The sequence below is a fragment of the Natrix helvetica genome (genome assembly GCF_964273705.1).
Source record: "Natrix helvetica genome assembly, chromosome: 7".
NCBI classification, from domain to species: domain Eukaryota; kingdom Metazoa; phylum Chordata; class Lepidosauria; order Squamata; family Natricidae; genus Natrix; species Natrix helvetica.
Genome location: NC_138558.1, coordinates 32,693,571 through 32,717,681, shown reverse-complemented (window position 1 = coordinate 32,717,681; position 24,111 = coordinate 32,693,571). Strand labels below are relative to the sequence as shown.

The window sequence follows — 24,111 nt, the reverse complement described above, 5'->3', positions numbered from 1 at the left end:
AGTTTCTCTTTAATTCCAAGTTGCTTCTTTCCTTGATTAGTTCCCATCCATTGTTTATTGTCTTGTCTTCCAGTGCTTTAGAAAATAAGCTGCCCCCCTCCTCTTTGTGGCAGCCTCCCATACTTGAATACTGCTATCTTCTTTTTTCTTTTTTCTAGACTAGCCATATCCAGTTCTTGCGACTGTTCTTTATATGTTTTAGTTTCCAGGCCTATAATCATCTTAGTTGCTTTTCTCTGCACTTTTTTCAGAGTCTCAGTATCTTTTTTGTAATGTGGTGGCCACAACTGTATGCTGTATTCCAAGTATAGTCATACTGAATTTATTGAAATCAGAAAATAAGTTCTGCAGACATAAAAGTATACTCCTTCTTTCAATTCATTGGACAGAAAAGTAGTAGCAACTTGGGAAGATAAGGGAGAACGTGTGAAGCCAGAAAAAGGCAGCCTATTTTTATATAGTATCTATTGTACGTATGATGTCATTTCAGAATCATTGTAGCATATCTTTCAAAAATCCTAGAACACCGTGGAACTATCTGATGCTTGGAAAAGAACTGATGTGTTTCCCATCTTCAAAAAAGGAGAAATCCCAAAGGTGCTTTTTCAAAAGGCAACTGGAATTCCTTGTTTTTGTTCGCATCCAAGAAGCTTTTTCAGCTGTCTTCTTCAGCTGAAGAAAAATCTTAGATAAGAAGCGAAATATCTTCAAAGAAAAAAAAGAAAGAAAGTCCAGTTGACTCTTGAAAAAGTACCTTTGGAACAACTATGAATCTCCATAGACCAGGGGTGTCCAAACTTGGGAACTTTAAGACTTGTGGACTTCAACTCCCAGAATTCCCCAGCCATCCATGGTTGGGGAATTCTGGGAGTTGAAGTCCACAAGTCTTAAAGTTCCCAAGTTTGGACACCCCTGCCATAGACATTTGCCTGAAATGGTTTAGGATTTCCTGCTTCAGGCGGGGGTTTGGAACAGAATATCTCCAACAATCAGAGTCACAGGAGTCTGTAGTTACAGCTTATCTCTAAAACTTTAGTTCTAGTTTTCTCTGAAGCCTGTTCCTGATCTGATATATCCTGAAGGAGTGAAAGGTACTTTTGATTGGAAAATGATCCTATATAAATGAGTCCAATCTAGATTAGATGAGGTTCACACATCCCTTTGGAGGATTGGAAATTTTCCTTTAAATAAGTTCAATGTATTTTCTCTCTCTCTCTTTCTCTCTTCCCTTCCCATTTTCTCTCTCTCTTTTTCTCTCCCACATAAACACAAACCACACCTACAAAGAAAATGTCTGAGTTGTTATCTGCAATCCATCTCCAACAGCAAACATATTAATGGAGCTGTCAGTATTTTCAACATCTTTATTAAGCTGCAAATCAACATGCCTGCAACAGAATTTTCAACATATATGGCATTAACTAAAAAAGTAAGCATGATTGTGTCTGACATTTTCTTATGGAGATGTAAAATTCAAAATTATTAAGCCATCATTGTTTAGACACAGAGGATGTTACATCAACATTGCCACCGGCAAAATCTCACATATAACTACATAAGCCACACTGAGTTTATTTTAAAGAGTTTTTCCAATGGGATAACATCACAAGACGTAAACAACTACAGGAGGTTTTGTGAAGATCCCAGGGGGGAAAGTTGTCATACAATGTTACTGGAATGTTCTCTATTATTAAATAAGCAGTAAAGAGTAGTGCATAACTTCTAAAGTGGCAGATACTGAAAATAATCTTTCCAGTTTTTCTATTTTTAACACAACACCTTCAAATTCTGAAAAACTTGCCATATTGTAAAAATATACAAAATACAGAAGGATAAGAATTTTTTTGATGTTGTTGAAAATAAGATACTTTCGCTAATTGTTTTTTTTTCTATTGCAAAGAGAGAAAAGCAGTAGCCCTCCAGATATTTTTTTTCACCATAAGTTACAGAAGCCCAAGTCAGAATAACAGAATAACAGAGTTGGAAGATACATTGGAAGTCTTCTAGTCCAAACCCCTATTCAAGCAGGAAAGCCTGCACCATTTCAGACAAAAGGTTGTCCAATCTCTTCTTTAAAAGCTCCAGTGTTTGAGCACTCACAACCTCTGAAAGTAAGTCATTCCATAATTGTTCTAACAGAAACAGGAAATCAGAAAAGTTCTCCTTAGTTCTAGATTCATTCGTTTCCATCCATTGCTTATTGTCCTGCCAGGTGCTTTGGAGAATAGGTTGATCCCCCTCTTCTTTATAGCAGCCCCTTAGATATTGAACATTGCTGTCATGTCATCCCTAGTAAGCATGGATAATCATGAGGAACACGATATTTAGGTTTAGGTTTATTTGGATTTAGATGCCGCCCTTCTCCAAAAGGACTCAGGGCGGCGTACAACATTAAAAACACACATCACAAAAGTTAAAAAAAGATTAAACCCATTTCCAAAAAGACCAAACCGATTTTTTAAAAAAAAGAAACAATACATTTAAAATAAATTAACATTAACATTAACAGGCCAGGCTTGCTGGAAAAGCCAACTTTTTAGGGCTCGTCGGAAGGACCAGAGGTCAGGGATTATGTGGAGCTCCGGGGCAGCTCATTCCAGAGGGAAGGCACTCCCACAGAGAAGGCTCTCCCCCTGGGGGTCACCAGCCAACACTGCTTGGCCGACGGCACCCTGAGGAGGCCAACTCTGTGGGATCATACTGGACGGTGGGAGGCTACTGGTGGCAGTAGGTGATCTCGCAGGTACCCTGGGCCTAAGCCATGGAGCGCTTTAAAGGTCATAATTAATACCTTGAATCGCACCCGGAAAACAACCGGCAACCTTTTTTAGAGAGCTACAGGTTCACTACTCTAATTCCACAGGAAGAATAGGATAGGATAGGATAGGATAGGATAGGATAGGATAGGATAGGATAGGATAGGAAAGGATAGGATAGGATAGGATAGGATAGGATAGGATAACTTCATTGTCACTTTGAATGTACACTTATCAGCATACATTAAAATGAAATTTCATTGCATACAGCTCTCAAAAGGTCACCACCTTTTGTACACTACATAAACATGAATGAATGAATAAATGAATGAATGAATGAATTAATGAATGAATGAATGAATGAATGCAAAGTTATGCATATACCAGACATGGACATCACATATTGTAACAACCCAGAACCGAAAATGTGAGTGTGCACTTTGTATTTTTTTTAAAAAAAACCAATAAAGTTATATAAGTAATTCACTGGATTGATTAAAGTTCCATTCTATTAGGACTCTATGTTTCTTAGAGGATCAAAAGTATTTATTGCATACATACACAACATACATGTATTCATAAATAAGAATCATATCATACATACATCACACAAAAAGAACACTTCCTACAGGGACTTTTGTAAAATTAAGGAGATTCATAAATGATATCCTATATTGTCTAGGTCTTATAATTTCACATTCGAATGGCCTGTTTTAACTATTACAAATACCAGGATGCTATAATGACTTCTATGCTATGAATATATTATATTTGAAAAGTACAAACAGCCATTCAATGCTTTGTATTTGAACAATAGATGATCAGTCAATCAGAGCTTTAATATTTGGCTAGTAACTGTGATGAAAACAAAGCACATTTAATTTGCAGTGAGACGTACTGCTTGCATGTTAGGCTTTCCTGTTTACAAAAACCTTTGCCACCATCTGATCTTACTGCCTTAAAGTGGGGGTGCAGAGCAGTTCGTTCTACAAGTAGATCTGACTCTTCATCTGAAACACCATATGGGACAAATACCTTACATTTTCCAACTCAGTAAATCACAGTATTTGTGCAACTAGGGAGTTTCGTTGCATTTTCTAGCCATGTTGTGCTGTTGCATATACTATTAACTCTCTAATTTAATCAACCCCACCACCCATGCCTAACACATCAATGCATTTATAGCACCTATGAGTCCCTTCACTTCATTTTTACAACTATAAAATGCCTTTACCATTCACTTTCATCTTGGGAGCTGTTGTAGTGAAATAGCGTCCACATGAAAAATTGGCAAATTATTGCATCAGAAGGCATACTAAAATCAAATTTTAAAAGAAGAAAAAATAAATCAGGAAGCTGTTCAGTCTTTTAACAAATACAATAATGCAATTTGGTCTTGTGATAAAACAGCTAAGGTAGGACATGGCTTTTGCAAAAGATCCTATTTCAGGCACTCCCTTCCACTTTTCTTCATGACCCTGAGCTGAAATAACTTGCCATTCATACAGCCAAAGAAGAGATTGAGCAAATCAGGTATTTTGTGCAAGAAGTACATCGATCTCTTCAGTGATACTGGAAGCTGTCACTGTCGATACTACCAGCTAAGCTTCTTCAACCCAAATGCTCCATGCCTTACCCTGTGTCCTTTCATGCAGTTATCTTTCATATAAATACGCAACTGTAACTTTTGTTTATGAAAAGTGTGTAGTCCTTCCTAGCTGAGCTGACAGAGTGATCAAGTAGAGATTTGATATCTGAGAATTCCAAGGCGGATCAAAGGAAAGTCAATGGAGCTTTGCCCCAAAGGCAGAGATTAATTTTTAATTTCACAATCTCACCCGTTCTGTAGTTGAAGAAGAGCCCACTGAATAAGGCAGTTATAAAATATACAAGAGAACCCCATGTATCTATGCATTGCTATTCCTTGTTTTGTGACAAACTATGGGAGAAGACTACTTTCCAACAAAAATTGGGGGGGGGGGAGATCCAGCATGTGGAAACCTAACTTTAAACATAGATGTGGCTTTAGGGAGAAAACCTGATGACACATAATCAATCAATCAATCAATCAGTTTATGTGAAATACTTTTAAATTCAAGCTAAAGTTATGATATATTAGGTTTAAATTGTTCTCATGATATAATGAGGTTGCCTAATTAAAGAAAATTGAGATGAAGTTAGTTTGGCAATGTTTATTTTTAAGAAATGTAGGCTTACTTATCATAATTACCACGTTGTTTCCAACAAGACAAGTTGTACAGACATGGTATGCCCCCAATTGTCTTCCTGGTAGTTTGATGCACCATTCAAAAGTGTACTGAGTAGAACTGATTGGATTTATGTTATTTCCAGACATCAGGACTATTCCTTAATGTCCCCATGTTTTTCTAAGTGATTAATATGCACTACCTTGTCCAAAATTCAACAGTGGTTTTAAACACCTCCCACGTGTCACTGCATAGAGTTTGCCATGTGTTTTATTTTACACCGTATAGTACTCTACAGAAAGAATCATTGCTTGAATATCCTTTCCATTTCATGCCAGAAAATATATATTAAACATAAAAAGAATAACAAGTTTCTTAAAGTTGTTGGCACCAGCTAGCAACCTTAAAAGATATATACTGGATCCTATCTTGCTTGACTTTCATTTTATGAAGCAGAAAATACTCTTTGTAATCTTCTTCTCAAAGTCCAACTTTCATTTCCATAGAGTGACAATCTTTATTGTTTGTTTGTTTGTTTGTTTTTTGGTTATAGTTGCCATCAATAGTTTGGTTGTCTTTACATTTAATTGTAGTCCCTTTTTTTCATTCTGCTCCCTTCTTTTGTTAGCGGAGCTTATGGATTGTTTCCATTTTTATCTATGAGGGTAGGGTCATCAATATACAATATAGTTACTGAGGGGTCTTTCTTTAATTTTAAAACCCTGTTCATCTTTCTCTAATCCACACATAGACCCCTTCTATCTATCTATCTCTATCTATCTATCTATCTATCTATCTATCTATCTATCTATCTATCTATCTATCTACATACATACAGATGAATGCACACACACATACCAGTGGTGGGATTCAAAAAAAATTACTACTGGTTCTGTGGGCGTGGCTTGGTGGGTGTGGCAGTGGAAGAATGCTGTAAAATCTCCATACCCCCCCTTACTCCAGGGGAAGATTGCTGCAAAATCCCCATTTCCTCTTGATCAGCTGGGACTCGGGAGACAGAGAATAGATGGAGGTGGGCCAGAGGTGGCAGTTCTCCAAACTACTCAAAATTTCTGCTACCAGTTCTCCAGAACTGGTCAGAACCTTCTGAATACCACTTCCTATAGATACATACATACATACATCATAAAAAATTGAACAAATAAGGAAAGTGTATATAGCTTTGTTTCATTACTTTGCCAACTAATTGTTATTAGTTGTTATTCCACCATGTTCTGTTCTGTCCTGTATGGCTTTCAGACTTAAATACAGGTTTTCTATAAGGACAATGAGATGTTCTGAAATATCCATTTTTCTGAATACATTGAATTGTATTGACATGATCAATACAATTAAACCCTTTCCTATAATCAATAATATATAAGATATATTTACCTTTTTTGCTTCTTTTTTCCATTTCTCTGTTAGTCAACATGCATCAATAATAATGCCTCTTGTTCCTCAGCCTTTTCTGAAGGCAGCTTGAACATCTATCTCTCTTTTCTCATGAGGATTTGATCTGCATTGGTTGATTCTAAGCATTATTTTGCCAGCATCTGAAATAGGTAATTTTACACAATAGTTTGCACACTCCTAAAGACTCCTTTCTTTGGTATTGATATGTATATGCCCTTTTCCAATCCTTTCAATCAATAGTCAAAGAGCACATTTTAGCAGGTCCAATAAAACACAACATTTTTAGATGGGCTACACAAGAATCATGCTTGCATCCTCTATTATACAATATTTTCGTTAATTGTTGTTTTAACTATTTAGGCATGTCTGACTCTTGGCAACCTTATTGGGAAGTGGTCTCCATGCTACCCTGTCAAGCACAGTTTCTTTCAATTGTTGGATAATCAACTTTGTATCAGATTTGATGTTCTCAAGCCATTGTGTCCTTTGCATGCCCCTTCTTCTTGTTCCACTAACCATTCCTAACATCATTGACTTCTCCAATGAATTTTCACAAACCAGATGTAGTCATGATTTTAGCTTCTAGTGATGTGTCTGCTTTATACAACCTCACACTTCACTGTTGGTTACTCTGGCTGTCCAGAGTACTATAGTATAGTACATATAGTATGTCCATAGTATACACAATAATTTACACCAGCATCAGAGTTCAAAGGCATCAATTCTTCTTTGACCAGCCATTCTTAGTGTCCAACTCTCACACCTATTTTTATCAAATTTCCCAAACAAAACCTGGAATATGATGGTTAATATTCTAAATCATGTAGCACTGTCAGACAGACACACTGAAAGTAACAGCTTGAAACTTTCATTCTTCAATTAGAAAAGAAAACTCAAATGCAGGGTAGGAATACTAGTTTAATAATAGTATTTATGAAAAAGATCTGTGAATAGTAATTTAGTATAAAATCAAATACAACTAAACAGTGGAATTTAGCAAACTAAATACAAGCAAGTAGTTTGATGTGGTTGCAAGAAAAAAAATAGATGTTATTTCAAGATACATGTATAGAACTATAATTTTTGCAAAATGGGAAGAAATAATTTCACTTTATTCTACTTAGATGATATCCACTTTAAGTATTACATACTATAAGGAGTTCAAAAAGAATTCAGAGAAATTGGATTAAGTTCAGAGAAAGGCAAGAGAACAATGAAGCCTAGATTTTGTCATTCAGGAGAACATTCAGGTCACAAAATGTCAACCCCATTAGAAAGACCAGACCAGACCAGAGAATCAATTCCACAGGAAAGCTGAAATCATTGGTTATTCAATGATAGACAGTTGCAAGTCTTATACTACTGTACCTCCACCTTCTTCTCAATCTTTCAGTGAATTAGGGAAGTGTTGCCTCAATCATTTCCAAATATTCTTAATGGACTTAAATAATGTTTTAGTCATTTTTGTTTACTTTCTGTATATTACCATCAGGGTAATCTTCGTTACTCTCTCTACATAGGAACTGGTAGATGAAAGTGAAAAACACAGATAGGTATGCCCTTGGCATTCAAAAGTTAAGAGATCAGTGTCATTCCAACTCTTGTGTAAATATTTGAGCATCAAGACAGTGGAGTCAATCAAAATCAGCATGTCCAGCTATCTTTTGTTTGTACATAAATATACTAAATGATCAGATTTTCCCAACAGGAAAATACACTAGTACGGGAGGACTGTTATCCTGAACATCTCACTATGGTTCATATGGGTTGATTCAAGAAGACCAGTCATAATCAGAATACTGAATTGGCTGTCCTTTTTGGAAATGTTGCTCCAAAAATATTGCTACTGTACTTTTATTATACTATTAATTATCTGGTGCATTAGGAGCTGAGATAGCTTTGTTCTTTTCTTTGTTTTCGCCTAGTCAGAAGGCTATATTCTTAGATTGTTTTCTTAACTTTAATTAGCTTCCTACAGGAAGTTTAACTTTAACTAGTTTCCTACAGGAAATTCTTCCATCATTCTTTTCCTTCCCTGCATTAATGACAAAAAAATTCAGAGATGCACGCTTTCTATTGGAACATTCAAGTTGTGTAATAAACTTTTACTTGTCCCTTTCAACCTTAAACATCTGTCTTTAGATATCCTTAGTGAGCTTTATTGTATCCACATGTGTACGCTCTGCTAAATTCAAATTCTAGTAATGAACCATAAGATTCCAAGAGTTACTTCAAAATAAGATTGAATGAAGTGTGCCTATCCTTTGATCCAAAAATTATGTCTGGTCAAAGACCTAAAATTCTGTATAACACACCCTTCCATTTTGGAATGGTTGATCTACAACATCTGCAAAATGTAAGCAACAAAATAACCTAGACAGGGAAATATTTCTGAGCTAAGAACATCCTGCTGTTAATTGCTCACATAAGAAGAATAAACTAGTAGTGCAGTAATTGAATTTTTATGGAAATAAACAGGTGGCAGATTTACTATAATTGTGGGAGATAGCAGGGGGCAAACGGCTGTGGCCATATTAACCTGTTTAATTGAATCGTCTGCCTTTCCAACACAAATAAATAAATAAACATCATGACACTACATGGTGAGCTGTGTGCCAAATCAAAATACTTACAATCATCCCTGTATGCCAATGTGCCAAACAAGATAAGGCACTGTGCCAGCTTCCATCATGTTGATGTGTTTTTTTAATTATACTTGCAGGAAGCTGCAGAAACAAAAGTTGAAGTCCAACAAAAGAGACACAAAACATGGTGTTTCTTAGATAGAGGAGGCAAATGGCAATCCTCTCTGCAAATTCAAAGTTTTGCTAATGGAAAATCTTACTGCAGCCATGGGATGTATATTTTTGTATCATGCTACCCCCTAGTGGAGCCATGTAGTCAAGGCACCTGCAATGAAAGTTTTGTAGTACAACGTTTTCGATAATTTTAGTAACAAATCAGTTTTTAAATTGTAGCTAATCACATACCTATTAGGCTATAACAACGTCTCTTATTAAATAAGTCATTTTTCACCTGATGCTGAAACAGAAATAAAAGATGCTTTTTAATGAGAAAAATTATATTTCTATTGCCAATCTTAGATTTTCCCATATTAAATTACATGGATTTAAAAGGTTAAAGGTTCAGCTTTTCTAAACCCAGCAAAAAGTATATTTTTTGTGCAGGAGAAAGTTAAGGTGTGCTAACTACTCTTCATGAGGCTTTCTAAACAAATTGGAACCCTGATTAGGCAAATTTCCATCTCAAGTGGTTAAAAAAAAACACCTTTGCTTACAGATTTGCTTGGAGATACCTTCATGGATCATGGCCATTGAATAACAAGTCCTTGGATTACATGTGTATTTATGTGTTCTTTAAAAATATTGTTGCTACACATCCAGACAAAGCTGTCCAGTCTTTTTGTTCATTGATTCATTTATTTATTCATCCGTTTGGAAGTCTGTGATACACAGAGAACCTCTGAAACTAAGAATATAAAGAAAAGTCAGCAACAGGCTCTTCGCCATGACTTTATATGCAGATTTTTAAAAAGGACATTTGGTTATTGGAGAAGGCAGGAGGTGTCTGAATATGGCTTCATCAGTAATATTGGCGATAGTAGCAGAGGTAGTGGTGGAAACATACACTGATAAACATTGGAAACTGGGTAGATGAATAAAACTAATAGAAATGTAGAAAGTTATCACCTACCCCTCTCCTAGAGGAATGAAATATTTTGGGAAATATTAAAAAAAAGCAGTGTATTATATTTCCCCCAAAGGGAGAAATGGAGAAACGTGCTCTTGGAGACAGAAAGCAACTCCCAAGTCTTTCTTAATACCCCAGCAGATATTTAGGTACCCATTAAGAAAGATTGGGCCAGTCTATTCAGAAAGCAAACTGAGGAAGCAAACAGAGTAGTTTGAAACAAAGGCAGAATGGCAGGATTAGCCTTCACTCAAGATCCAACACAGGACAAAGCCATTAAGCCACTATAGGAATTATTTTATCACCCTCAACTTCAACCAAACTTAGTTCAGACAAACCCCTACGGTTTGTGCTTTACCTATAGAACCAGCTATGACTCCTACATAACCCCTTCATGGCCCCATAGTAGTCTGACAACAGCCAATAGAATACATGTTCTTGCACAGGAACAGGAAGCTCAAGCGGAAAGCTCAAAGAAGGTATAAAAACCCTCCACTCTCAATCCCATGTTGTCAGCTACACCAGAACTATGTGATTGGTGGTTCTGTTCATTATTAAACCTTCTTTCCAATCAGCCTCCCTGTTTTCAATGGCTTTCTCCTGACTTGGTACTGAACCAGATAGATATTTCTTCCCACAGAAGTGAAATCTGAAATACTATCACGTTAACTACTAACTCCATCATCCTTCCGAAGTCTCAATTTCCCTGATGGAACTATAAGTGCCACATCTGGCAACCACTGCCTCATGCCCACTATCAATGTCAACTCGCAAACCCTGACAATCAGATTATAAGTCGCCTGAGGAAGCTGTTTTTTAAATGATCAATATATTAAATGAATTAATTACATTAAAATACCCATAAACGCGGCTGAAACCATAATAGGTAGATTCGGATTAATTAATGAATTCCAGAACTGCAGTGTCTGTTGCCAGGCATATTTTAGCTTTTACTTATCAAGGCTGGAAATGGAAAAGGTAGGGCTATCCAATCCCCAAAGCAATTGCTGTCAACCAGCTATATATGGGCTGAGTTAAAAGAGATTTTTATCAGTCTTCTGATTTACTACCTGCTTGGCACTTAATAGATAGTCAGGGAGCTCTGTTTTGGAGTGTAAATAAGTAAATAAGCTTCTTCATACTAGTTCTAATTAGGTTAAGCTGATCCTCTGAAGATTTCTTCAGTGCTATTGTGATGCCAGAATTACATTCATGCATATCCTTATTTGGGAAATGTTCTATTTGACCAAGACAATATATCATATTAATTATATATACCGTATGGGTACGGATGAATGATATTGTGAAACTATAACCTATATTATCAGAATGGATTATTTTGAACCAAAGGCCACTGTGTAAATCAAGAAACCTAAAAAATAAAGATGTGAAAGAATAAATGGTTTTATCTGAGTCAGGCCAGATCTGTGGCACTGTAGGCAATTCAACACATAGTTCTACTTATGCTTTTAATTATTCTGCAGGACATTCTAACATTTGCAAAACCCAGGTCTCAATTTAAAGTGTGTGTGTTTTGCAACACTTCCACCAAAGAACAACTTTTCATTTTAAAGTTCTGGTGTTTTATCACACAACAAATGGCACTATTAAGAGATTTCACTTCTCATCCAAGAAGCTTCTTTGGAGAAAAAGAAGATAGCACCCAGCCTAGTAACTATAGTCTTTTAGCTTGTAAGAATTTTTTGTTGTTGCTATTGTCTGTCAGCTAGGTGAGGATGTGCTATTCTGTGTTTTGAGAAGATGAATGATAGGTAAAGTGGTGGATCAATGATTCAGTAAAGTGGCACATCAGAGGCATGTCTAAATAATACAGTTAGGATGTAAGTTAGTGTTCATATCTGGCTATGGATAGAAAAATAATATTAATCACTTCTAAAATATTCTTTTCATTGAATCTGGGTAGAAAGAGTGAGTCCTTACATTCTTATTAGATCTTTTGGGGATATTCAGTACAGTTAATTATTATATCATTCATCTAAAAGAACTAGGAACTGGAATTTCAGGAATCCACCCAAGAGAGACTGTGGATAAGCAAGGCATACTTTACACCCATACCTTCGCTTTACAAGTCTTACCCATTGCTTCAATTGTTTCAATACCTCTGTCTTGCTTTTTAGCAGCTAACAAAACCCATATCTCGTGTAGTCATCCACTATGACTAGGGTATATCTAGCTCCTCCTAAGAGGGTGCCACAGAGCCAATCAAGTCCGCATGCCCTAACTGCAAGGGCTAACCTCAAGTTATCAACCCTAGCTCTGAGACCTTAACTTGTTGATTACAAGCCTCCAGGCAGCTTGTGTTGCTGCTTGAAACTGACAAGACCTTAAATCAGTTTCATACTTTTGCTGTCACTCTCATGAAATTTGATTATAAATATGCACACTAATTGGAAGATAGATGATGATGATAGATAGATAGATAGATAGATAGATAGATAGATAGATAGATAGATAGATAGATAGATAGATGATAGAAAGATAGAGTCAATGTCTAAAGCATTTTCATGATTACTATCAATTTGAGAAGGGAGGAGAATTCCATGCATACTTTTGGCTAGAGTAAAGTCTCATATTCTTGTAACTGGGATGTGAATCTTTATCAAAGAAAGAATGGGAAGTTGAGGTACCAAGCATTCTGTTCTTAACATCATTAGCAAGCTATAATCATAGAACTTGAATCCAAACCGTAATCTGTGTATTTTTTCAGACTGACTGTCTCCACTTTTAAGGGAGTGAGTAGTGCACAAATAAAAAATGTTCTTTCCTAAAAATAATTGTCATATCTTCACTCCAATCTTAACCCTAACCCTCTCCTGATTTTTATTATTTTGGAGTTTAAACTTGATCTAGTTCAACATTTCTGAAATACAGCTACTCCTTTCTTAGTGTGTGCGTGTGCGTGTGTGTGTGTAGGTCACAAGCATATATAGATGCTAGAATCAATAAAGTATTGTCTAATACTCTAAAGAATACTCTAAGAATAAACTGGTTAAGAATGTCATAAGGGATATATTATGTTTCTTCTATATACTGGAAGTGTTCTAAATATTACTTCTATTTAAAAGTATAATCTCCGTATTTGTGGGGCAACTAGAAAATCTTTATCCATAGATTTCAATGTTCATACAACATTCCAGTTAAGCTTTCAGAAAAAGAAGCCAAAAGGAGTTCAAAATATCCATTGAACATTGGATACTCCATGAAGCATCAATTTTCAATAATTATCACCTACAACAACTTTCTGACCAGAAGAGAATACACAAAGTCTCTTTTCAATTATTCTGGGAAAAGAAGTATTGCTTTTGAAATTTGTTTTTCTGAGACTTAGAAATTACAGCTGTATCAATGATGCCACCTTGTGGTTAACAGTACCATAAAGCGTTTAGCAGAGGAAAATGTTTGTTTCATAAAGTAATAATATATGAAGATAAAACATTCGGTGCAAAATTTTAGCCATTATCTAAGAATGCAAAATAAAGGATTATTGAAGTTATTTTCCTCATGCCTAGTTTCTGAAAATATTGGTCTATAGGGGATAAGAAATAGCAAAGCATGCTTATAATGAGTATATAATAAAAAAAGTAAGGCTTTAGTAACACTAATTCAAATGCAGCTCTAATTATTCCAAGTACAGTAATAAATAATTCATATGTTCATTCACATTCTGCCACAATATACAGTCAAAAATAAAAGTATAAACATAATTAAATTATTAATTATGTCAAAAAAATAATCTACAGAAATATTTTGTTCCCTTTCTCTTTTTTCCTACTGAGACTTCAAAATGAAAACATCATTCTTATAGGGAATTTTAAAAGATTATTTGGGAAGGTGGGAGAAGAGATGAATGCTACCTGCTCATTCTTAGTCTTTAAAACAAATTAGCTGAATACTATGCCAGATTATTTGCTGCCCTATAGATACAAGCATATATTTTTCCAAATGAAAAATTATGCACTTTACATTTATAAATTTATATTGTACATTTAGCACAATAAACAAAACACATGTTTGTATATATTATACATCAGTCTTTAAATACTTCAATCTATTCACATGGAAATTACCACGATCAATTTGGATTATGATATCATCCTAAATTTGTATCAAAACTAAATTCCAATATTTACTGTAATTCTTGTTTCAGTTATTTTTGATAATAACGATAATGAAATGAGAGTACTATGTCAGTTTATCATAAGTCACCATGTCATGATTCTGCATATGAATCTACTCTCAGAATTTCTTCCTACATTAATACGAGAACTGTAATCTAGGAAGTGATTAGTAGGGATGAAATCTGAGTCAGGTAATGCCATAATGAAGAGGTGTTCCTGATCTTATAACCCCCCACAGGTAACCAAATGCTATGTGTCCTATGCAGGGGTGAAATCCAGCAGGTTCTGACAGGTCCTGGAGAACTGGTAGCAGAAATTTGGAGTAGTTGGGAGAACCGGTAGTGGAAATTTTGAGTAGTTTAGAGAACTGGCAAATACTACCTCTGGCTGGCCCCAGAGTGGGAATGGAGCAGCTAACAACAAATAGATATCAATAGACAAAAAATTAAAAGTCCATTCAATGGTTCTGTTCATGATCTATGAGTAGATGCAATATTTGGCTTCCCTACCTTCAAAAGTCCTGAAGATTGCACTTCCCACAATAGATATGTGCTTCTAGGTCCATCTTGTGTGTACATATTTTTTACATACAAATACACATACACCTATCAGAAGTTACACTCAGAAGAAAAGAACAGATGGCTATGAGAACAAACACTAAATTAATCATTACTGATTCAGATTAATTATGTGTAAAATAAAAGCTGATTTATCAAATGAATCGATAATGACTGTCAGCTATTCTATTTCTCACACTGATAACCATGCAAAAATACACTGAGGCACATCCCATTCTTCCAGCAAAAAGCTTCAGTGATGAGAAGGAAGGTAAGATAAGCTAAAAGAAAGGAATAGTTGAGAAGCAAAAAGAAAGGGAAGAAGTTTTTTAACCAATCATTTGTATATCCTGTCCATTTATTTACTTCAAAAACTTATGTTCATATTAGAAGTAGTAAGATGATTCTCTAAACAAATAGGTGGTTATTTGGAAGGAGAGATATCTTTCTACTTATATGGTATATAACAAAATGAAAATAAAGCAAACTTGTGCAGAAAAATTCTAATTAAAGAAATTACCAATAGAGACAAGATTCAAAATAACTAATTATCTGCCTTGAACCAAAGTCAGTTGATCTCATTTTATGCATGAAAGTGGCACATGGCATGCCAAAAAAACTTTGCTTTATTTACTGTATCCATGATATAATGAATAAGGAGAGCAGTATGTCCTTGTTTATATATATTTTAACTTATTCAATAAAAAATAGTTGATGTTGAAAGATCATAGGCCTGAAAGTCCTGTCCATGACAGGAGACCTTATATATCTAGAACAAATGGTTGTCTAACCTTTTCTTGAAAAACTTGAATGATTATGCACTCACAACTCCAGGATGTAGTCCATTGTTAATTGTCGTCACTGTCCATTCCATTGGTTAACGGCCTTAACTGTCAGGAAGCTTCTCCTTAGCTCCAGATATGATCTTTCTTTAATGAACTTCCACTCATTGCTTTTGTCCTACTCTCAGAAGCCTTGGAGAATAAGTTAACCCCCACTTCTCTGTAGCAATCCCTTGTGTAAAAAAAAAAGACAGCAATCTTGTCAGCCCTAATTCTTCGTTTTGTTGGACTAGACCAGTGGTGGGCAACCTTTTTTTTCAACTGAGCCAAATCTCGCCAAAACCACGATTGAAATTTATTTGGAGAGCCGCATTTTTAAAACCGAAAATACATAGGATGGTACACTGTTTTTAGTTTCAATAAGTTTTTATTGAGAATATTCTGCATGCAAGTATCCACATAGGTCGGGAGGATACAAATAACACAACTAATAAAACAAAAACTTTAGAACGATATTATTTATCGATAACGTTAAATTCCGTAAAATTTGCCTTACAATGTAGAGAAAATTACATCCTGACAATGACTGACAAAGTCACAACCACTAATGTGAACATTGGCCTTGCATTTCCTTGGATAGTTTGAGTAAGTCAGGTTTGTATGTTGTTGTTTTTAATTTCATCTCTCTCTCCCACTTTCTTTCCTTTTTTCTTTTTCTTTCTCTCTCTCTGGCTCTTTGTCTCTCTCTCCCTCCCTCCCTCTCTGTCTCCCTCTGTCATTTTCTCTGGGTGTCTATCTGTCTGTCTCTCTCTCTGTATCTCTGTCTCTCTCTCCTCCTTCCCCCATCTCTGTCACTCTGTGTGTATGTCTGTCTGTCTGTCTCTCACTCACTCTGTGTGTGTGTGTGTCTGTCTCTGTCTCTCCCTCTGTCTCTCTCCCCTCCCTTCCTCTCTCTCTGTCACTCTGTGTATGTGGGTGTGTCTGTCTCTCACTCGTTCACTTAATCACTCACTCTGTGTGTGTGTGTCTCTCTCTCTCTGTCTATCTTTCTCTCCCTCCCTCCCCCTCTCTCTGTGTGTGTGTGTGTGTGTGTGTGTGTGTCTGCCAGTCTCTCTCTGATTCCCTCCCTCACTCCCTCTCTCTGTTCTTCTCTCTGTCTGTCTGTCTCACTCACACACACACACACACACTGGTCACCTTGTTGAGTGTTCCAATCACATTTGAAACACTCAACAACTGGCCTGCATTTATGGTATTTTGCAGCAATACCATAAATGCAGGCCAGTTGTTGAGTGTTTCAAATGTGATTGGAACACTCAACAAGGTGACCACAGTGTGTGTGAGAGAGAGAGTGAGACAGACAGACAGACAGAGAGAGGAACAGAGAGAGGAAGTGAGAGAGGAAATCAGAGAGAGACTGACAGAGTCTGACAGAATCAGAGAGGTACTTTTAACTACCTGGCAGCGGCGTTTTTCCTTGGGGGGCTCCTCAGAACATCCCAAGACTTCGGAGGGAAGCTTACAGCCCAGAGCAGGAGCAAAGCCCCTTTCCCAACTGGCCCTTCCTCCCTCAGAACGCTTCGGAGGGAAGCTTCTGCAAAAGCCCGGGCGAGTGACAACAAGTTCCAGCCGTTACAAAGTCTCGGAGGCTGTAATTTTCTGAGCTGTGCGCGCGCGCCTGTTTTCCATGGCGTGGAGCAGCAGCGAGGCTCTGCGAGGCGAGCGATTATTGCGGAGGCCGGCAACGGTCCCCCCCTCACGTTCCTCATCTTCCCGGATGGCATCCTGAGTCATTGCCGGCCACGCAGAATCTCGCCGCTGCTCCACGCCGTGGAAAACAGGCGCGCGCGCACAGCTCAGAAAATTACAGCCTCCGAAACTTCGTAACAGCGGGAACTTGTTGTCACTCGCCCGGGCTTTTGCAGAAGCTTCCCTCCGAAGCCTGAGAGGAGGGAGGGGAGCGGGCGCCCGGCACACAGAAGAGCCGCATTAAAGGGTGTAAAGAGCCGCATGTGGCTCGCGAGCCGCGGCTTGCCAACCACTGGACTAGACCATTCCTTGTGCAATTTATCCTGCAGACTCCCTATCATCATAGTTGCCGTAAGTGTCATGGTTAGCTGTTGTAAGACAACTGGCAGACCACTTGTCATCATCTGCATTCTCTCTAGGATGACAGCATTTTTCTATCATGGTGACTAGAATTGGATGCAGTATTTCACGTGTAGCTTCACTATTGCTATATAAAGCAGTACTATCACTTGCCATGCTCTTGATGCTATCCCTCTATTGATGCAGCTTCGGACTGCATTGGCTTTCTTGGCATCTAAACACACTGCTTGCTCATATTTAAGTGGTAGTCCAGCAGGACACCTGATGCCTCTCACAGGGATTACTGTTGAACCAGGTACAGGCTATTTGATACTTCCTGTCTAGGTGCAGGACTTAATTTTCTCACCACTTAACTGAACAAAGTTAACTAGCAATTTATCAAGAGCAGGATTCATTTTTAGGGATGAAAATAGCATTTCCACTAAAAACCACAGTGGAAGAACGACCCTCGTGATCTCTTCCCCTGACAATTTATTGAACTGGGAGAAGTAGAGAGGATGATCTTGGTGAAGAAAAGATGGCCTTTGAGGTAGGAATTAAAACTTTTCTTTACATCAAAATTTGAGTTTTTGAGTAAGAGTATTCTCCTTGGAAATTTCTGTGAAATTGTATGTTAATTAATTTCTAAAGCATTATCTTCTCACCAAATGGAATGAGACCTTGTAGAACAAATGCAGACATATTTTTCTGCCTACTTCTGAATTCCTAGTTTAAACAAATCTTTAATATAGCTCTTATGTTATTATGAAACATGAGATTCACAATAAGAAAAATACATTAAATATCCTATTCGGCTATTGTTGTAGCTTTACTGCTTTTCCCCTTTGTATTTGCATCCATCACCCTTGTTGTTTTAAGGACATGCTGTGTAGTGTTAGATTCAGGAGGCATTACTTAGCAAGTGAAGATCTACATGCTAGCAGAACATAAGCCATTCTTCCTTTTGTTTCACTTATACTGCTTCAAAACAAATATCATACAATCAATTCAATATAACATTGTGGAGTAACAAAAGAATCTAATCAGCCTTCTGTTATTTTTCTTTTATAGAAAAAGATGCCATGCTTCTTCATACATTGTCCAAAATGAAAGTCCTCTTTTCCATTTTGGTTACATCTCTTTTTCAAAGTTTTTCTTGAAATTTCATATAGAATATATTCCTTTTACGAATTAAATCCTAAAAGCACCTAGGCTAGATGTGTGTGTATGGGTGGGTAGGTGGGTGTGTTTAAGATTTAATTCATAAAAGGAATATATATATATATATATATATATATATATATATATATATATATATATATATATATATATATATATATATATACACACACATACACACACACACACACACACACATACATACATACATACATACATACATACATACACACACACACACACTCACAAATGTATTAATCTCCAACGGATTCCAAAGAAAAACAATCACCAACCTAATCCATAAGGAGACTCTCCCAAAAAACCAAGACACAGAACAGGACAATGGCATCACCCTCCTCCCTTACATCAAAGGCACCACAGATAAAATCAGCAAAATTCTCCACAAGCACAATATGAAGACAGTCTTCACCACTGACCAAAAAATAGTCAACATCTTAAGAAACCCCAAAGACAAAATCCAGCTAGAAAACCAAGGAGTCTACGAAATACCATGCAAAATCTGCCCTGCAACATATATAGGACAAACAAACAGGAGAATAAATGCACGCATCACAGAACACAAGAACGCAGTAAGAAAAAAAGAAAAAACTTCCTCCCTTTTCCAGCACCTTAAAGCTACAGGACATGAAATCAACTTTGAAGGAGCCAGGTTAATCTCCAAAACAGAACACTTCAACAAGAGAATAATTATGGAAGCCATCGAAATAGAGAAACACCCCCACAACATGAATAAACGTGATGATACCTCCCGCCTACCAAACTTCTGGAAACCAGCCCTAGTCAACAAACGAACACCACCCACCACCCAGGCCGTTACAATACAAAACAACAATGCACACACAGCCAGCACCAATCAGCACCAATCTACCAATCATGATACAACCACACAACCAATCATTCCACTTACTGAAACAAAGCCAGCACCCCATCCCCTCCCACCAAGATTTACAGAAAGACGGCACCTCTGATCGCATTTTAAGCCCAAGCCTGAAGATGGCAAGTGAGATCTTGCCGAAACGTTGCCAAGACAATCTCAATCCTACACGGGAAAAGACCCGAATATATATATGTGTGTGTGTGTGTGTGTTTGTTTGTTTGTTTGTTTCTTGGCTTCAGAGGCCTTTCCTGAAGGCCTGTGACAGTGAAACCGAGGCCAGGAGAGACTCACAGAAAAAATGGCCTGGCAGTGGCCACATGGGCTCCTGCTAGGTGGGGCTATTTGTGCCACTATGGCGAGGTGAGATAGTGGAAGACATCCCCCCCAAAATAAGATCTGGTGCCTCTTTTGGAAGCAAAGAAATATAAGACAGAGTCTTATTTTTGGGCACAGTATACATTTTGGAAGATGAAGTTCTATAAATTTGATACATATCATACTGCACTATAGATTAAATTAAATTAAATTAAATCAAAACTTTATTATGGTTATAGACCAGAATAAGAAAAGCAGAGTATACTGATGAAAATGCATGAAGGATATATTAAAAGTAAAAATAAAAAAATATGTAAAAAGCTAGCAGGTATAAAAGATGCATTATTTAAAAACTACAATTATAAAAAGCAAGAATCTAAAAGAAACTAAAAGAGGAGTATGAACAATTAGACTTGTGGAGCATAAAAGTTAGTATATATAAAACTATATCAAGTTATAAAGCACTCTAATATTGTGAATTACTTGTTTATATCTATATAGTTATATCCTGTGTATAAACCAGATCATGACTAAGGATTAAGACTCATGGAATACAATGTGCACTATCCTGTTTAAAAATAAATAAGATGTGATAGCACTGTTAGACATTATGCCTACTATGAAATTACTGGATAATGTTCAATGAGTATAGCATTATGTGTAACAAGACAACCTTTGAGGCATCAGATCAAATATATTTCTTTACTTAAACCGAAAAACAGAATGACTGCTCTCCCTCTCTCTTTCCTCCCCTCTTCCTTCTAGCCACATTAAGTTTAGATTGTCATTGACTTAGCTTTTCATTGACTTAAACAAGATTGCAAAGCTAACAGGAAGCTGAAAATTCAAAGCCAGGAGGGAAGTAAGAGGCTACTGCCAGATGGAACTGATGGATTCAGGGGTTGTGTAAGGGCCAGTATAATATGAACAGATGAATTAGGTAGAGTGCACAGGTGAGACAAACTTACCTTAACAACTTGCAACCTTCCATGCCAGTTTCGCCATTGACTTACTTTTGGAAGCTTCCCACAAGTAAAGATTTTATTATTGGGATGGTTGCAAAGAGCGTCTGCAGTCATGATTGTTTTACAATTCCTGCAGGATTCTCCAATGACTTCTGGGAAGCTGTTAGAAGAGCTGGAAATGGGGATCACATGACTGTGACTGAATGCAGCTGAAGCAACCACAATTTCTTCAAATACTCACAGAATTTATGGGTCCCATTATTTTGTAATTTGAGTTTCCTTGGTTCATCAATTACTGTTCTATCCCTATGGAGGTAACAAACAGACAGACAAAAGTGTTTTAATAAGGTGACCAACCGTCCTCCTTTAGGGAGGATAGTCCTTCTTTTGTAAGTTCTGTCCTCCCTCGAAAAGTGTCCTCCTACATGTCCTCCTTTTTGATATTTGAAGACTAATCTGTTGCGTGTTATGTGACGTATTTTATTAAACAGTTTTTAATGGTGTTTTTTTTTTTACTTCATCGCAAGTATATTGAACAGATATTGAATCTTGTGTTGAATTTTTATCTAAAGAAATGCTAGACATTAAAATAGACGACAATTGTCTCTTTGAAGAAATTAGAAGACTGAATGTATATTTAAATTCTGAAAAATTAATACAATGGGAAAATCAACATGTTGAAATTGATAAAAGATGGGTGGATATTTTCAGCCATTTCAAAAATGAACATATTCCATGTGAACATTTATTTATACTTGTTCAATTTACGTTGTGCTGCCCTGGAACTAATGCAGCAGTTGAAAGAGTTTTTTTCAATTGCCAATGATTTTTCGACAAGTGAGAAATCGAGATTGAATGTTGATACTCTAGCTGCAGCATTTGCCGTAAAATTCAATATGAAGGATATTTCTTGTTCAGATATTTCCAATATATTGTTAGAAGATGATACATTGACAAAAATATTAATTCAATGGAAAAGTACTCATTTAAATAATAATTAACAGGCATGTAAGCATAATTACAATATAAAATGTTGCAAATGTTTTTATTATCCATATATCATATTTTAGTGTATTATTGTTGCAATGAATAAAATATTTCTTTTATTTACAATATATTTTTTCCAATTTATTTGTCCTCCTTTTCATTGTAAAAAAGTTGGTCACCTTAGTTTTAATCATATATAAATATGAGTTGTTACTACAAGGCTTTAAATACAAGCCCTAGTAATATAAACTGAACTCCAATTTGAGTAAGAAACCAAGGAAGAAACTGCAATATAATACAACATAATAATATCATAGAAGGTATAAAACAGGCCAAATGGATCAGTTAGTGGACTACAGTAAGTGTAGGAAACAGTCAGGAATACATGCCAGAAAATTATAACTTAAAACCACCAACGTAAATATTGATAAAGCCTCAGAGCCTTCTATCAAAAAAATTAAGTCCTATAAATTAAGTCCTAAAATTAAAAATAAAACAACGTTTATTGTAAATGTAGCTAGTTTGAATCAGTTTACCATTAGTCAAAACTGAAAGATTCAATTTGGAAATTGAGAAGGACAATTTGGAAATCTGCACAAAAAATTACAAAAGCTAAATAAAATAGATCCCAGAACTAATTTTGATTACTATAGTAGGAAATTCCCACCATATCTACCATACCATCCTGAAGAATAATGGGAACAAAAAAAAAACACCTTGAACCGATAATCTGCATACCAAGAATGCTCAAAAAATATAATCTACATGTATCAGTATATGGCAATCAAGTATATCCAATATTTCTGTCAGGTCCAAAATGATCAGTACTCTGGTACTGTGAAGGATTGTAGGAAGGATGTGAATAGGTCACTAGACATAAGCAATGAAGAGATAGAAGAACAGCCAATTGGCAGTTTATCTTATATATAAACACTCAACCCAGATGGCAAGAAATCTGGTATGATACATTTTATATCATTCAAAGAGACTCCTCCTTAATGAGCTCATTATAAATGAGAAATGAGAAGTTGGAAATTCTTCTTGGAGTTTCCAATGCCCTATAATGCTAGACAGATTAAGGAAGCAAGGATTACACAGGCTTCAGTAATATATTTTTAATACTAGTCCTGGGGTAAATTCAGATTTTTGTTTCAAAAAATGAAAAGACACAACAGGTGCTTTGAAGATAGAATTACAAAGTCTGCGGAGACTTCACCTTAGGAAACATTTTCAGTTATAAACATATTTTCCACTTTCTTTTAAGAAAGTCTTCAAGAATTTTCTCCTCAAACTCATGCTACAGCATTCAACTTTATTCACCCAAAGCAGCTGTAAAACCAAGCTTCAAAACTGCAAACTTCAGGCTACAAGCAGAACCAATTAAAAGCAGCAACTGAAATAAAACTCTAAACTGAAAATAGTCTTCAACAAGAGGCTGAAAAAAAAGGTCCAGACTCAAATAATTTGTACATGATAAATGAAATAAATAAATAAAAGGACTATAACAAGGTAGATTCATAACCTTCCTCATTGCTATGCTATGAGGAAGGTTTCCTCATTACGGAAGTGATACTTTAGAGAAATCAGATTACCACTTTGAATGGTGCAACGTGCTTACTTTATATGAATGGAATCCATTAAAGTACACATTTTTCATCAGTACTCAGATGATGATGGGTATAATTATGAAGGTCTATTAGATTTATAGCTTACCTTTACTCCAGGTGAGCCAGGTGGCACCTACTTTCACTTTATTGTAAAAACAGACCTGAGAAGTAGATTGGACTAAGAAAATGCCTTCAGGCTAAAGCGCTTCAATTAGTTTCTATGGAATAAGTGTTGGATTTCTAAAACCTAGTCCAACATATTAACCATTACATCAAGTCTATATTAAGCATATACAAATAACACATAAACATCTGAACTCTGTTTTTACTGCACAATATACCAAAGAACAACTCAAACTGAAGTATCTGTCACAGGATTTAAATCTTTTGAAAACTCTTCTATCTGAAACATACAGAACTGAAGGACACATTGTAGTAAGCATGCCATTGTAAAAGTAAACAAAGAGGTAAACCGTGCATCTGAAACTATGATCTCTTACTGCA

General features: G+C 36.2%; 2 long non-coding RNA genes across 3 annotated transcripts in view; one reads left to right on the top strand and one right to left on the bottom strand.

Annotated features, from left to right (window-relative positions):
- The window catches only part of LOC309395076, an 85,294-nt gene extending 70,447 nt beyond the window's left edge, over window positions 1-14,847 (bottom strand). The window contains exons 1-2 of the long non-coding RNA XR_014175849.1: window positions 14,739-14,847; window positions 9,678-9,868 (exon numbers count right to left, since the gene is read on the bottom strand). This is a non-coding gene — a long non-coding RNA (uncharacterized lncRNA). The remainder of the gene's footprint in view (window positions 1-9,677; window positions 9,869-14,738) is intronic.
- A 154-nt stretch (window positions 14,848-15,001) lies between these two features.
- Window positions 15,002-24,111, top strand: part of LOC309395075 — a 28,267-nt gene continuing 19,157 nt past the window's right edge. Inside the window, exons 1-2 of one of the 2 annotated variants that reach the window (XR_014175847.1) lie at window positions 15,002-15,057; window positions 18,079-18,206. This is a non-coding gene — a long non-coding RNA (uncharacterized lncRNA). Of the gene's footprint in view, window positions 15,058-18,065; window positions 18,207-24,111 lie in introns of both variants that reach the window. The other variant, XR_014175848.1, reaches the window with a different exon arrangement.